The 17,086-nt window shown below is 45.7% G+C and overlaps 1 pseudogene across 1 annotated transcript; it reads right to left on the bottom strand.

The window, feature by feature from the left end:
• Positions 1-687: 687 nt before the first annotated feature.
• Positions 688-16,614, bottom strand: LOC143549122 (4-coumarate--CoA ligase-like 9; annotated as a pseudogene). The gene is made up of 6 exons (XR_013138084.1): positions 15,636-16,614; positions 2,251-2,447; positions 1,373-1,517; positions 1,234-1,314; positions 1,007-1,109; positions 688-915 (listed from the first exon to the last, which is right to left on the bottom strand). The product of XR_013138084.1 is annotated as a 4-coumarate--CoA ligase-like 9 (transcript).
• Between the last annotated feature and the right edge of the window lie 472 nt (positions 16,615-17,086).

Genomic DNA, 17,086 nt, shown 5'->3' with positions numbered 1-17,086 from the left:
TTGAGGGGTTTTTGAAACCCTTTGTATTTAACCTTTAGTTAGTTCAAGATGAGCTAACTTTACCCATCTTGACCCATACTCATCCTAAACCGAATAAAACCGAGAAAGGGAAGCTGAACAAAAACCAAAAACATTGAAACCGAATAGATACCGAAACGAAAAAAAAAACAAAAATGAACCAAAAAAACCGAACCTGAACTGAGACGAAACCGAGTTTTTATTTTTATTTTTTTTATGAACGAGGACGACGGGGGAGACATTTTAGTTATTTTAGTTTTTTACGTTTTTGATTTATATTTTGAGTTATTAATTTTTTTGAATATTTTTTTGAGGGGTTTTTGAAACCCTTTGTAGTTTAACATTTACTTGGGTCAAGATGGATTAACTTTATCCATCTTGACCCATACCCATTCTAACCCTCTATTTTAAAAATTCATCCTGACCCATACCCATTCTGACCCAAACTCATTCTAACCCATCACCCAAATCCAACCCAACCCACTCATATTGCCACCTCTAATAATAATAATCAAAATAATCTAACTCTTTTAAAATAGAGTTAAGTTTGGTTTTCGTGTTCGTGGTTTGGTCATCATTTTCACTAGCTCGGTTCAGAAATGAAACATTCAAGTTTACTCTGGCAAACCTTAAAAACACGTCTCTAGATTTACTGTGAACAAAATGTATGTAGTCCATCAGAACAAACACAACCACTTTATTTAAAGTTTACTCTGGCAAACCTTCAAAACACGCCTCTAGATTTACATATTTATAGATGAACTATAACATATCATCGTTAGAAGAAGCACCAGATAAGGCATGCTTAACCAACTCCCTTCTCAATATCTTTCCTGCAGGGGTCCTCGGAATTGCGTTTATAAATGCAACTTTTCTAATCTTTTTGTATGGTGATACCTGCAAGCAAACATTAATCCACACACACAAGTCACAAACTATTCTAGATGAACAAGGTGTAAATAATTAAAAACTGAGTATGCATGCATGCCTGTTTTGCAATTATCTCCATGATTTGGGCCTCACTGATTGTGCTTCCAGGTTTTCTCACCACATACGCCATCGGAATCTGCCCAGCTTCTTCATCTGGATATCTGATTTTAGATTTCAATGTCACAAGCAAACAACTATTAATACTGCAGGTGGCAATTCAACCCAAATATACGGTACTGTGATAGTGATCAACTTCAAGAAGGATTTTGCAGCATACTAACTTACGGAATCACAGCGGCATCTACTACTTCTGGGATTGATTGAAGGTAGTGCTCTAGTTCAGTTGGTTTGACCTGTTCATACATGCTTTGAAACAGTCAGTAGGTATGTATGAGTTTGAACTTTGAACCAAGATCATTATCACCTGAAAAGCCTTATATTGATTAGTTCTTTTACTCGGTCAACAATAAAAAGGAAACCGTCAGAATCGAAATAACAGAGGTCACCAGTCTTTAACCACCCCTCGGAGTCCATAGTTGCAGCAGTTGCTTCCTTATTTCTCACATAACCTAACCTGTTATTCAAACTGATTATTTGTGTGTGAAATAAGCTATTTTTAGTAATTGGTAGGGGTGTTCATGGTCCGGTTTTGACAGCTTTTAAGTCAAGCCATGAGCCGACCCGTGACCGTTGAAATCAAAACTGACCAAACTTTTATTAACGGTTTAGTTTTACGGTTTGGGCTTATCGGGTCTTTATATAAAATGCATATAAAATAAAATGACAAGTCTGTGTAAAATGTACAAAATGAGTTGTCCACAATAACAGGCCATTCAAAGATTGTATATACTAAAATGACTCAAGATTTTCTATTATATAGCTTAGTATTAATCCTTTTATAGAAACTGAAATGGCATTAACCTACAATGGCATCAGGTTTGTTGTCATGCTGCGTCTTATATGCATTATCTTATATTTGTTGTATTATTGATATTGATTATGCTATAGAGGTGAAGTTACAAAGTTTTAAATCAACTAAGTAAATCTTAATTATCATATCTAATATGAAATATATAAAAACAAAATATTAATATTTATCTTATGGTCCGGTCGGTTTTGCCTCTAAACGTAAACCAGACCGTTTGATACGGTTTGAAGTTTTCTAAACCGACAAATCAAAACAAATTTTAAAATAACCGACAGCGAAACCAAACTGATGAGCGGGACGGTTTCACGTTTTTAAACTGAACCGTGAACGCCCCTAGTAATCGGTTTGAGAAATACAAGCACAAGATGTATCACCTTTCATGATTATGCGCCCTCTTAGCCATAGTTCTCCTTGTTGCGTAGGAGATAAAGCCTCACCGATTTCAGGATCAACTATTTTAGCTTCCATATTACAGAATAAATGACCCACGGATCCATAGTGTTCACACTCGTCTGGATTCTTCATACCTGCAATCCCCCCCCCCCCCCCCCGCCTCTGTCATGTCGTATCCCTTTACAACAAATATATGAACACGAGCATTTGTTGTAAATCAGGCCCAAGAACACGAACGCAAAATTTGATCTCAACCAAGATCGACTCTTTCTGTTTATTATAATTCTTAGACACTTACAGTGACCCCTAACTCATCTACTTATACTAAAACAAACCTTACTAATCCTACTCAAACTAAACATAAACTTTAGCTACTCAAACTACTAAACATTCAAACTATTAATAGATACTAAGACCATCCTCTGTGGAGGGGGCAGCATAGCCCCTCCACAGTGGCACGTTATTGCCACGTGGGCACTAGGGGCTTTGTTGCCCCAAGCCCATGTTGTCCCTCTGTGGTTTGCCGCCCCGAGGGGCAACATTAAACATTTTTTTAGAGAGCACAATAAAATAAAAGGTAAATAATATTGATAAATTTTAAAACATTAAACACAAACTAAACCAAAAAACTAGGGGGGGTAATTGTATATGGGTTCAATTTGATAGTATATAAATAGAAAATGAGAAAAAAAAACTTTTTTTTTAATTGTAAGTGGTCATATAACCGTTGAAATGGCAATGGCCCCACCTAACTCACCAAAGTCGCCTGGTCTTCACAACACTGCCCAGGCCCAAATCGCCTCTCCATACCGCCCCTAGGCAGTATTCCAAGGGATACCGTCACTAAATCGCCCCCACACACCGCCCACGAATGGTCTAATTAATCAAACTACTTCACCTAGCCCTTTCATCTTTATGGGTAACCCGCTTCGGTCACTTTCATTTTTAGTTTATAATGAATTTGTATTGTGAAGAGGTATGTACCCGCCTCAACACCGAGCGAGGCGGGTCAACCCACAAGATACAGACAAGAGACTTGAAATCAAGATATTATGAAGGCACAAAGCCAAAACCTATGCGCATGGCGCATATCACATATGCTCACGCATATCACATATGCTCATGCATCACATGCTCAGGCATCACATATGCTCACGCATCACATATGCTCACGCATATCACATGCTCACGCGTATCACATCTGCGCGTGGCGCATCCGTGCGTGGCGCATATCACATGCTTGTGCATATCACATCTGCGCATGAAACATCTGCGCGTGAGAATAAAGAGAAGACCTCGCGCATCCTCAGGATAGGCGCATATCACACATGCACATAATCAACCTCGTCCTTATCCAAATCAGGATTAGGGCAACCTTGATTGTGCACGTCAGACAACCTTCCAGAAGGTATCTTTTTAAGGAATAAGAATATGCTGATGTTGACAGCTGCCAAATGAAAGGTGGACAACTCAGCATAACCCATGTGCTACCACGTGATTATAACCAATGAAAAAGCACCAGGTGTCCCCAAGGACACGTGGCGCAAATCAATTGGAAGAGGCCAACAAGGCCCTAATTGGGTCTGAGCCCAATCATTGGAAACCCTAGCACTATAAATACCACATCAACTCCACAAGGGGAGACACACAATTACAGAGTATTCAGCTATATTAAGCAATACACTCCAATTTCCTTACTCTCATATTATTATCTTCTTCTACAAACACTTATTCTCACACCGGAGGGTTACCCCAAAGAGGACCCCTCTGTCCCTTTCTGAGGGGTAAGTTTACGGTGCTGTTCATTTTGTAGGTGGAAGAATCCAGATCCCAGAGATCCATCGGTGAAATAGCATAATCACACCCGAGGAAAGTAGATCGTCTACCAGTGAGTCGATCCACGTTTCTTCATTGGCGCCATCACCTGTTACAACGGCAACAAAATCTCATCAGATCTCTAAAAAAAAAAAAAAATTCACCATGGTTTCTGGTGTTCGTAACGTCGATCAAGTTCTGGAGGATATTGAACGTGAGGATGTTAATGAGGGACAACAGTTTCTGAGGGTGCCGCGTGATTCTACGCGCACCACCAGTAACCGTCCCTTCATCACAACTCCTCATGGCCAGACTGAAACTCCTCCAGACGATCTCACGTTACAAAATCTTGCCGGCGCGAAACAAAAAGGACCAATGGGTCCAGAAGATGAAACAAATGACCCTAAAGAATGGCTCATAAACGAGCAACGGCGTCTAATGGACAAGTACAATGAGCTGGTCAAACACAAAACACAAAGGCAAGCGTTTGATAAGCAAACTGTTCATGGAACAAGAAGGGGGCGCGCGCCGGAAGAGGGTCACTCTGTTCACACTGAACACGCTGAGTTTAGTGATGAAGAAGTGCACAGCGTCAGGAGGACGCGAGATACTCATGCAGGAGGCTCACAGCCCCGCGCGCAAATGAACATGGCGCCTGGAGCCAGAGCCGATCTGGATCTGCACGCACCGTACAGCCCACCAGTGAGAGGGCAAGTGGACGTAACCACACCGTACAGGCCAGCCATCTTAGTGAAACATTCAAAATTCACTGAGCGCATCGCGAAGGCCCCCATTCAGCACAAAACCAAGATGCCAAGTGGTTTGGGCAAATATGACGGCACAACAGATCCAGACGATTTCTTGCAAGGTTTTTACAACACGGGAAACCTAGAAAGCTGGACGATGCCAACATGGTGTCACATGTTTGCTCGCTGCCTCACGGGCGCGGCGCGTGTCTGGTTCGAAAGCTTGCCGACTGGGCAAATCGATGGGTTCGAGGAACTTTTGGAAAAGTTCCAAGCTCACTTCGTACAGCAGCGCAGACACACGCGCGACCCTGATGACATCATGCACTGCGTGCGCAGGAATGATGAAACGATTGAAGACTACATAACTCGTTTCAATCAGGAGTCTCTGGCAATCGGAGGTATCACTGAGCAACTATTGCGCGTGGCCTTTATACAGGGCGCGCGCAGTGATCAACTCCGCAGAGCTCTCGTAAGCAGAGATGGCATGCCCACCACTTGGGCAAAGCTAATGGAAGCATCGCGAGTCTTCGCGAGAAATGAAAAACAAATTGCCCAAGATAGAGCGAGAGAAAGAGGGCATCAAGCAGAGGCACCGCGCAACAACGAAAGAAGGGGCAAACAGAACTCTGTATGGTCCAGGTTGCAATCAACCAGTTTTTCTTCCCAAGAAAAGCAGGCGGAACCAAGCTCACCCCAGCCCCAAAAAGACGTTCGTAATCGCGGGGAGGGTGACAAGACGGAAGGCGGCAGAGATCCTAACAGACCTCTGCCAAGAATATGGACTCCCCTCACTAAAACACCTTCACAGGTGTTAAGCACTGAGAATGTCCAATTCAAAAGCCCCAAGCCACTACACCACAAGGGACCATCAAACAGTGGCAAGTATTGTGAGTTTCACAAGTCCACAGGACACAACACTGATGCATGCCACCACTTGAAGGATGCAATTGAAAAAGATGTAAAATCAGGCAAGCTGGCTCACCTGGTGAAAAACTCAAGACCAGAAAATGAGCAACCAGAAGGAGCCTCTGCCAATAAAAAGTTCAAAAGAATCTGTGTAGCCGAGGGAGGAAGGCAAGGGCAAGGATCAAGAAAGAGAAACGCGCAAATCCAAGGAGATTGGCGCGAGCAACAAGTAATCTTCCCAAGAATCAGGGGAGGCCCTTCCATCAGCAGTCCTCTTATCATCACTACACACATTGCTCATTATGAAGTGTCAAAAGTCCTGGTGGACACTGGCAGCGAATCAGACATCATGTATGAGCAATGTTTCAGGAAGTTGGATCCGGCAGACCAAGCAAGGCTTGAAATTGTGAATGCACCAATCTCTGGTGTTTCAAATGAAATCATTCACCCCCTAGGTCAAATACAATTTGAACTAACCATGGGGGATGAAAAACACAAGCGAGCCGAAGTTGTCAACTTCTTGGTCTTGCCCACCACTTCATGCCACAATATGATCTTGGGTAGGGGAACGATTGCCCAATTCAACGCCATACCGTCGCCAGCGCACGGCGCGTTAGGGTTCCCAACACCAACAGGTGTAACTTTTGTATACCGAGATCATTTGTGTGCAGTGACAAGTACTCCGCGGGAAGGGAGAATGAAACTTCCAATGGCAAACAACGCGCCAGAGGAATGGATTCTCAACCCAAAATTCCCGGAGCAAACAATCACAATTGGCGCTACGATATCAGACGACACGAGGTTGAGAATGAAAAGATTGCTCACAGCATATATGTCGGTCTTCGCGTGGCAACACTCTGATATGACTGGGGTTCCGCGAGACCTGGCGCAACATTCTCTCAACACCTTCAAGTCTGTAGAGCCAATTGCTCAAAAGAAGAGAGTCATGGGGGATGAGAAGGCGAGGGCCATGAATGAACAGGTTGAGGATCTATTGCGCGCAAACATCATCCGCCCGATACGATACCAGACATGGGTAGCCAATCCTGTGATGGTAAAGAAAAGTAACGGGTCATGGAGGATGTGCATTGACTTCAAGGACCTCAACAAAGCATGCCCAAAAGATTGTTACCCCCTCCCAAACATCGACGCAAAGATGGACTCCGTGGCGCCATTCAAGCTAAAATGTTTCCTGGATGCCTACAAGGGCTATCACCAGATTCAAATGGCACCACAAGATGAGGACAAGACCGCCTTCAGAACCGACAAGGGTGTTTTTTGTTACACAAAAATGCCCTTTGGTTTGAAGAATGCGGGAGCCACCTACCAAAGACTTATGGATGCCGTTTTCAGCGAGCAAATCGGAAGAAACCTAGAAGTCTATGTGGATGATTTGGTGATCAAAAGTAGGGAGGAAAAACAAATGCTCAAAGACATCGAAGAAACCCTTGGGCGCCTAACGGAAGTTAACATGAAGCTCAATCCGAGCAAATGCACTTTCGGCGTACAAGAGGGAAAATTTCTAGGTGTAATGGTCACCAAGGATGGTTTCAAGGTGAACCCTGAGAAGGTGGAGGCCATCCTTGACATGCCTTCGCCATCCACCATGAAAGAAGTCCAGAAGCTGAATGGTAGATTGGTATCAATCAACAGGTTCCTAGCGAACCATGCAAGCAAATCTACCCCATTTGTCAACACATTGAGAAATTGCTTAAAGAAAAGCCAATTCAAATGGACTCCTGAGGCCGAGCAAGCTTTCAGTGAGATAAAAGAATGTTTGATAAATTTGCCCGCGCTCACAGCTCCACTTCCTGGTGAAATTTTGACATTGTACCTATCAGCAGGAGAGCGCGCCATCGACGCAGTATTGTTGGTGGATCGCAAGGGAATCCAAACGCCAATATACTATGTGAGTCGGGTGCTGACAGATCCTGAGACGCGCTACTCCATCATGGAAAAGTTAGTTTTGTCACTAACACACGCGTCGCGCAAGCTTCATAGATATTTCAATGGTCATCCCATTGAAGTTCTGACTGGTTACAACATCCAGCAAGTCTTGCGGCGCCCCGCGCTTTCGGGAAGGCTAAAAAAATGGGCGCTGGAATTAGGAGAACACACGATCGCCTATAAGCCCCGTCCAGCAATAAAGGGACAAGTCTTGGCTGATTTCATTGCAGAAGTCCCAGAAGGAAAAATTGAAGAGGCTCAGCGCGAGGTAGACCCTCCGCGAGCCAATGATGAAGAAAATGTGTGGAGATTATTCACCGACGGAGCTTCAAACAACGAAGGATCCGGCGCAGGCCTCAAGCTGGTGGATCCAGAGAAGCAGGAATATACTTACGCTATCAGGTTGGACTTCAAGAGCACCAACAACGAAGCTGAGTATGAAGCCCTGCTGGCTGGCCAGCGCATCGCGCACAAATTCGGAGTTAAAAAGCTAGAGGCCCATGTTGATTCATACTTGGTAGCAGCACAGGTCAATGGCCTTTACGATGCCAAGGAGAACACCATGCCTCTGTATCTAGAGCAGGCGAAAAAGCTCATCGAGCAATTTGACTGCTTCAGAATCATTCATATTTCGCGCAGTGAAAACAAATCTGCTGACGCGCTGAGCAAGATGGCATCAACCAGCTTCGATCACTTTGGCAAAGATGTCAGGGTAGAAGTAATGAGCAACCCGTCGGTGGGAGCGAAGTCTGTCCTTGTAACTCATACAACCCCTTCATCATGGATAACTCCAGTAATGGAATTCTTGAAGGAGGGAAAAGTACCGGACGATCGCGCACAGGCGAGGAAGATAAGACACAAGTCGCAGAACTATGAACTGCTTGATGGTACATTATATCGACGCTCTTATCTTGGACCGCTCATGAAATGCCTAGATGCTGAGGAAGCAAGCTATGTGATCAGAGAGATACACGAAGGAATCTGTGGAATACATGCTGGCCCGCGCATGGTGGTTGCCAAGGCAATGAGCGCAGGTTACTATTGGCCAGGCATGTACTTGGACGCTTTAAAAGAGATCCAAAAATGCAAAGCATGTCAGAGCTATGCGCCAAACACCATGCGGCCAAAGAACAACTTGATTCCGGTGACCTCCGCATGGCCTTTCCACAAATGGGCAATCGATATTGTGGGTCCCCTACCGCAAGCGCAAGGGCGAGTAAAATTTTTGGTAGTGGCAGTAGACTATTTTACAAAATGGGTTGAAGCCAAGCCACTAGCAAAAATCACAGCCGAAGCGATGAAGCAGTTTATCTGGAGCCACATCATATGCCGTTTTGGCTTGCCCATGGAAATTGTGAGCGATAATGGCAAACAATTCACTGACAGGAAGATATCCAACTGGCTCAAGGAATTGCGCATCAACCAAATCTTCACTTCGGTATACCACCCTCAGGGGAATGGCCAAGTGGAGCGCGTGAATCAAAGCTTGTTAAATGGGCTGAAGAAAAGGTTGGAGGGAGAATCCCATTCTTGGGTCGAAGAGCTACCTAATGTCCTGTGGGCACACAGGACATTAAGCAAAACCAGCAATGGCGAATCCCCATTTAGCCTAACCTATGGAACGGAGGCTATGATTCCAGCAGAAATTGGATGCCCATCCCATAGAGTGCTCATGATGAACAAGATTGATAACGAGCGCGAAAGGAGGTTGGATCTCAACTTACTTGAAGGGCGCAGAGAGGCGGCTATCATCAGTGAAGCCAAGTACAAGAAAAAACTGGAAAAATATTACAATCAGCGCGTAAAAGAATGCCACTTCAAGAAGAATGATTTTGTCCTTCGAAACAATGAAGGTAGCCGCGCGATACCACCGGGAAAGATGTCCCCCAATTGGGAGGGACCTTATCAAGTCTCGGAAGAATTGGGAAAAGGCGCATACACTTTAAAAGATTTGAATGGAAAGAAGATCCCGCGCCATGGAACGCGGCACAGCTTAGAAAATGTTTCATGTAAAAATTGTCAAGTTTGTAATCAAGGCTTTTTAAGCCATTATGAATAATGATACGCGCTATCTTCTCTTAATGTGGATTCTATTACCTTTTGCATACATGTTTCACACTTCCCTTTATTAATTTTGAGCAATATGACAACATTGTATTGACATCAAAACGAAATAAAACGAAGTAAAACATACATGCGCGAGCTTCAAGCTCAAACGCGTTAACGAGTCTTAACTCTAAAACGTCAGGGCCTTAGCCCAATAATATGAGCCTTAGCTCAGGGCCTTAGCCCAATAATGTGAGCCTTAGCTCAAATCACTCACAACATCCATCCTACATGCTGCGCAGCCTGACCATAAAAATACCTAAGCACAACTAAGGCAAAGCAAATGCCAAAACATAGTTGTTAAGGTCTCAGTTCGAGGTCGCGCATGAAATTGTAATGGATATCTGAGTAACACATATTGACACGTAAAAGGCTAAAAAAACTCATAATTCCATATAATAAATGCGCGATAACGTCGCGCAAAAGAGGAATAATGAAAAGGCCAAGGCACGTGTCAACATAATCAAGATATGGCAAAATCACTTACAATATGACAAGGATTAAGTATAATAATTTCCTTACAACCTTGTTCTTATTTCAACGTGCAAGCATATCTTATATTCAACAAGCAAACATGCAATATAAAGAGATGAATGGGGAATGCGCAAGATACGAAGAAGGGAGAAACAAAATTTCATTCCAAAGCATTGAAATTTACAAGTTTACAAGATGATGAGATACAAATTACAAATAAAAATAAAAAACATGAAGGGCTTCTCAAGTCTCCACGTCGACGTCAGCCTCTTCATAGTCCTCATCACCGCCCTCAGCACCTAGCGCAGCCCGCTCCTCGTCATCTCCAAACTGACCATAGTCAAGTTGTTCGTCCTGAATGGATTCTTCTATCACAATAGTGTCAGGAGCGGATCCTTTGGCCACGCCAGAGCCGCTAGCAGGGGCATCATTCCCCGCGCCATCATCGCCGCCACCAGCCCCTTCGCACTCGTCAAGTAATTTCTTTAGCGCGCCGAGATCGGGCTGGTCAGCAAGCGCGGATATCTGCAAATCATAAGGAAAAATATGAGTACAAAAAGACTTGGAAAATAAGTCAAGGTAATCTCATTAAGGTTAAAATACCTGCGCAAGGATGGGAATGGGAGTATTCAAATACTTCTCCCCCATCTGGGCCATGTCCGCGCAGGCAACGTCGCTCTGATAAGGGTAGTCGGATGGGTTCTTCTTCAGCATGCCATATTCATAGCCATCCTTAAACCCTTCAGCTCGACCCACCAAGCGCGCGGCAGCGTTGCAATCCATCACAAGGGCCTGAAACTCGTCTGAGTATCTCATCGCGTAAGCGCAACGAGTCATACCCTGTGAGACTAGCCATTGGCGATCCTGCGCGAGAGAAGAAACAGTCGTCTCGAGGGCAGGAATCTGAGAGTTTAACAACTCAACAGTTTCCTTAGTCTGTTTCAGCTCCTCTTTGTCGGACGCTGCTGCCGCCAAGCCTTCTTCCTTTTCTGCTCGCGCAACATCGAGTGCTTCCTGGCTAGACGCTGCCGTCGCCAAGGCTTCATCTTTCTCGGCCTGCGCGGCCGCCAGCTCCTTCTTCAGACGCGCAACCTCACTCTCCAGTGATGATTTGTCAGTTATAGACTGGACAAGAGCTTGGTCACGCGCCTCTGCGTCCAGCTCCAAGTCGCGCACTCTGCGCGCGTACTTGGCCGCGTCCGCCTCGGCCGCCTGTAGCTTCTCCCGCGCAGCCTGTAGCTCATGCCCGCGCTTCACGAAGGCGGTGTTGGCACTTGCTCTGTTCTCACTGAGCTCTGCTTGGAGCTTCTCAGCTCTCTCTCGAGCATCAGAAAGATGCCAAGCAGACACTTTAGCCTCTTGCTTGGCTTCCGCAAGAGCATCACGTACCTTTACGTAATCATAGCGAAGCTCTTGGGAGGCAGCAAAGAAAGCCGACCCAGCAAACAGATGATCGTTGAGCAAGTCATCGCGAGCGCGCCCCTCCTGAAACCTCCTTTCATCTGGAGGCACAGAATGAGCCCAGAAGTCCTCACACACACCCATGGACTGAAATGAGCTGTCCTCAGTAATGTTCCATCTCGGGCGGTAAATGTGATCGGCTTCCTGCAAACACAAAGTAATGATCTAAGTCATCAAAACACTAATATGGAAGTCCGCGCAGCGGAGCAAAAACGAACCTATACCTGCGGGGACGAAGCAGAAAAGTCAGCGCCAGCCCCACGAGAAGACTGCGCCGGAAAATCTCGTGGCGCTGCAGGGCTGGCGCGGCCGCTGTCGGAGCCTTCAGCTTGAACCTCCTCATCCTCCTCTGAAGCAGGCCTTTTCTCCTGCGACCTAGAACCAAAATCAGTCTCGCGAAGAGGGCTGCGCGCAGGAGTAGGTGAGGGAGGTCTCGACGCCGCCAGATCGGCGCGTAAAACGGCCTCCTGCTCCTTAGTAATCCCGATGAGGGGAGATTCAGCGCTTGCAGGAGCAGGAGCAGAACCAACGGCGCCAGGAGTGCCGCCAGCAGCTTGTACGCCAGCTATGACTCCTATAAAAAAAAATCAACAAAAAGAAATGGTTCATGACTTGATCTAAAAGAAAAAAGTCAGAAAATAAAAGCGCAATACATACCTTGGCGCAACTCCGTTCGCGAGGCAAACATCGCCATGAAGTCCATTCTCCCCTTTTTTGAGGGTAAAACAGGGGACTTCGTAGCGACCTCCGGCGCAGGCTCGGCACCTTGTTGCGCCTGAGGTTGGTCCACAAAGGTCGCCGGCTCTACAAACATTTAAGTGAGCAAGGATTCATTAGTAATTCTATTAGAATCGCGCTCATAGAGCCATAAAGGATAAGCAAAGTATACCTGTCGGAGAGGAAACGGCAGGCGCAACGCCGCTCCCCTTTTCCGCCGCGCGAAGGGAGGAGGTAGTGGCACCATACCTCGTGTGGACAGGAGGTCTGCCCACTTTTTGAGGCAGGGAAGACAAGGAAAACTTGGTGGTAAACACCTGGGTTTTCTCAAGTCCCTTCGCCTGAATAGGAGGATCCTGAACAACAGGGGCATCATCTTTCTTCTGTTTCTTACTGGCCCCTGCGCCAGTTTTCCCTTTAGCCTTACGCTTTAGTTGGGGCGCCTCCTCCTCCTCCTCCTCTTCCGCGAGCTCCAGCTCGTAGTTTTCGAGCGCATCTACAATACGTGCAACGGAAATATTAGCCAAATCTGGTATTATAAAGGCATAAGCATAAGTACAAAGGCTTACCAGGCGCATCGCTGTCAAAGAGAAATCCCAGATCAACAGGGATGAACATGTCATCGAAGCGATCGGGGAAGCCAACCTCCCCAGCGCCCAGCGCGACGGAGCCACCCTCCATATGCTCATCATAGGCGGCGTGGACATACTCCTTGCTGACTGCACAAAACAAGTCAAATGATATCAGCAAAACGAATTATATTCGCGCAGAAGTAAGGCAATGAGATTAACTTACACAAGCCGTCAACTTGGATAACGGGCTCAGTCGCGCTGTCGGCCCACCTCCTGCTCATACCAACCCCCACCAGCGCTTCCTCGCAAATGTTCTTGGCGGGGGATGGTTCGGCAGTCAACTTTTTTACCCAGGCGCCAGTTGGGTTCTTGAAGACACCCACATCCGCAGGCGCAGAAGAGATCGCGCGCATGGTCATGCGGATGGGGATCACACCAGCCCTGATATAGAAAAACCTCTCAGACCAGTCATGAAGGCTCTTGAATGAAACAGTGCAGCACTTGACCTTCTGACTGCGAGGAATAAATGAGAACCAAGAATCTTGGATATTGGGCTTATAAAAAAACTGAAAGCGCCGAGGGGTGGGCTCCTCGCGCTGAGATTTGCACATGAACTCAAAATGAGTCATGGGCACGAGTCCAAACGGATGGACTTGGGATATATGAATCCCATAAAACCTAAGCACCGCACCCACAAACCTTGTCATCGGGAGACGAAGGTTGCAGTGGGTGAAAAAATGGCAGTAAAGGGATATATAGCCGGTAGGCGGGTCCGCCGCCGTTTGCCCGGCCGCCGGCAGCATGCAGCCATACTCAGGGAGAAAACCCTGAGAGGCGATGAGGCTGTCAAAATCGGCCTGCCTCAGTTTGCAGGGGATCTCATCCCACTTCTTCACTGCCTTAGTCCTCCCTACCTCCTCCGATGAGGCCTCAGCAGCCCTCTTCCCCTTGCCGGTCTTCTTCAACGTAGACATCACTAACGATTTCACACGGCGATGGATAGGGGAGATTGTGTTGTCTGAGCTATCAGACATACAACTGTAAAAGCGGACAAAGGATGCTTCTGAAGAACAGAGATCCGGAAGCAGAAGACAGGTAATCGGAAAAGAATGAAAGAAAGGAAAGCTTTGAATAAACAACAAGGAAGATGAAGAATAAAAACTCTTAAGGGCTTGCTTTTATAGGCCCAGGAGAGAGAAATTTTGGTACTGATCGGACTTCACGCGCCCCCACTCGCAGGTGTAAGCCAACGCGAGCACGACACGTGTCGCTGACACTGTGTGAGGGGACACGAAAAGAAACGATACAGCTGCTGCCAGAGTTCACGCGCCACCACTCGCAGGTACGGACCAACGCGAGCGCGACACGTGTTCCTGACACTATATGAGGGGACATGGAAGGCAACTGTAGCACCTCGAGCACACGAAAAGTCTGACACGTCTCCATCACTGACGCATGTCAACAACAACCAACCACGTACAGGAACGATTCGTTTTCAACCAAAAGGATAGAATTTCGCGCACCGATGAGTAATAAGAAGAAAAAGACAAAAGCCTACTAAAAGAGCAAACTATTAAGTCTAATATCTATCTTACCTCGCTCGCGCGAGACAAGACACACATTAGACTGGGGGGGCTTGAAGAGGTATGTACCCGCCTCAACACCGAGCGAGGCGGGTCAACCCACAAGATACAGACAAGAGACTTGAAATCAAGATATTATGAAGGCACAAAGCCAAAACCTATGCGCATGACGCATATCACATATGCTCACGCATATCACATATGCTCATGCATCACATGCTCAGGCATCACATATGCTCATGCATCACATATGCTCACGCATCGCATATCACATGCTCACGCATATCACATCTGCGCGTGGCGCATCCGTGCGTGGCGCATATCACATGCTTGTGCATATCACATCTGCGCATGAAACATCTGCGCGTGAGAATAAAGAGAAGACCTCGCGCATCCTCAGGATAGGCGCATATCACACATGCACATAATCAACCTCGTCCTTATCCAAATCAGGATTAGGGCAACCTTGATTGTGCACGTCAGACAACCTTCCAGAAGGTATCTTTTTAAGGAATAAGAATATGCTGATGTTGACAGCTGCCAAATGAAAGGTAGACAACTCAGCATAACCCATGTGCTACCACGTGATTATAACCAATGAAAAAGCACCAGGTGTCCCCAAGGACACGTGGCGCAAATCAATTGGAGGAGGCTAACAAGGCCCTAATTGGGTCTGAGCCCAATCATTGGAAACCCTAGCACTATAAATACCACATCAACTCCACAAGGGGAGACACACAATTACAGAGTATTCAGCTATATTAAGCAATACACTCCAATTTCCTTACTCTCATATTATTATCTTCTCCTACAAACACTTATTCTCACACCGGAGGGTTACCCCAAAGAGGACCCCTCTGTCCCTTTCTGAGGGGTAAGTTTACGGTGCTGTTCATTTTGTAGGTGGAAGAATCCAGATCCCAGAGATCCATCGGTGAAATAGCATAATCACACCCGAGGAAAGTAGATCGTCTACCAGTGAGTCGATCCACGTTTCTTCATATTGTAAATAGGTTGTCAACAACATTATCAATACCTCAGCTATATGGACATGGGGAAATCTTTCCTTGAAGCTCTTGATCACTTCTTTTCCAAGCGCTGCGCCACCGCATATAAGTGATCGAAGTGAGCTGAGGTCGTATTTGGGAACGAGGTCAGATTTCGCCATCGCCACCACGAGAGGCGGCGTGAGTGGCATGAACGTAACCTCATATCTCTCCACTGCTTTCTACATGTTATCAAAATCAAATCTCTCCATGAGAACCAGCGTGTCCCCATGTGACACCGAACAAATCAAAACAAATAATCCAAAAGAATGAAATAAAGGTAACGGAACCAACTGAACGTGAGGTTGTTGAGGGGCGTTTTCGTCATTCACGAATCTATTGTTCTGTTCAGCTGAGGTTCCAGCTATATATATAATTCGGTGAGTTAACTCCACGCATTTGTTTGTGCCGGTTTACATGAGTGAAATTCGGGTTTGAATTTTGTAACATGGAGTGAAACTCCGGAGAGTCGATTATTATTGTTGTTAGAGGTGGTGAGGATGGCAGTTTATCCGCTACCGAGGAACTGGCAAACGCGATGACGGGATTGCAAAGACGGACTAAGTCCGTTAGCTCGGATTTAGTGGAAACCGGATTAACAGGTGAGATGGTGACACCCAGGTATAAAAGCGAGAAATATATTACTGGAACGTGGATGGAGGTTGGAGATAGGATTAATGCGACTTGGTTTTTGCCACGTGGTGCAAGTTTTGCAACGAGTGATGCAGATAGAGAGTGGACTTGACGGATGAATTCCGCGTAAGAGAGACGGTGGCCGGTGGCGGAGTCGATTAGAAAATCAGTAGAATATGAGAATGCACAGTTGGATTGGAGCAGTGAGAGTGTGTACTCGGTGATGGAGAGTGGTTGTGACGGTGACGGGAGTGGCGCCGGTGAACGGAGGCTGTGGAAGGTTTTGGTGGTTGAACTGAATCCGTTACGGGGATCTATAGAGCTTGAGTCCGCCATTGTTACGGTTTATGGTAAGTGAAAGCCAGTAATAAAAAGCAGTGTTAGCTACTACTACACACACAATCGTTTAGGTAGTACGTCCTATCAAACAGGGGCCAATCAAACCTAAACATTTGACTATTTAGAAGAAACGCGTTTTGGTGGGATCCTCACGAAAAGTGATAAGAGGGATAACATTTCTTTAATCACTATACTAAAAAAAAAACAAAAAAGATTTCCTAGGACACCAAACAACCTTTTAGGGTTACACGGGGCTATACCACGCCCGCATAGTCCTATACTGGACATAGCAAAACCTAAAAGAATCTCCCGGTGTCTCTAAAAAATCCGTAAAAAAACGTTACTCACAAATTATAGTGGATGGATTCTAAATGCTCTTATATATAACTAGTAGTATAAATTATTGAATTAACGAGCGAACTCTTTATCATTTAAAAAAAAATATTTAAACTTATTGATTATTGAAGAA

Source organism: Bidens hawaiensis, unplaced genomic scaffold (assembly GCF_021521415.1).
Source record: "Bidens hawaiensis isolate Kalapana, Puna unplaced genomic scaffold, B.hawaiensis_p1.1 tig00000955_1, whole genome shotgun sequence".
Classification (NCBI taxonomy): Eukaryota; Viridiplantae; Streptophyta; class Magnoliopsida; order Asterales; family Asteraceae; genus Bidens; species Bidens hawaiensis.
The sequence above is the reverse complement of the archived record's forward strand: the minus strand, read 5'-3'. Positions and strand labels throughout refer to the sequence as shown.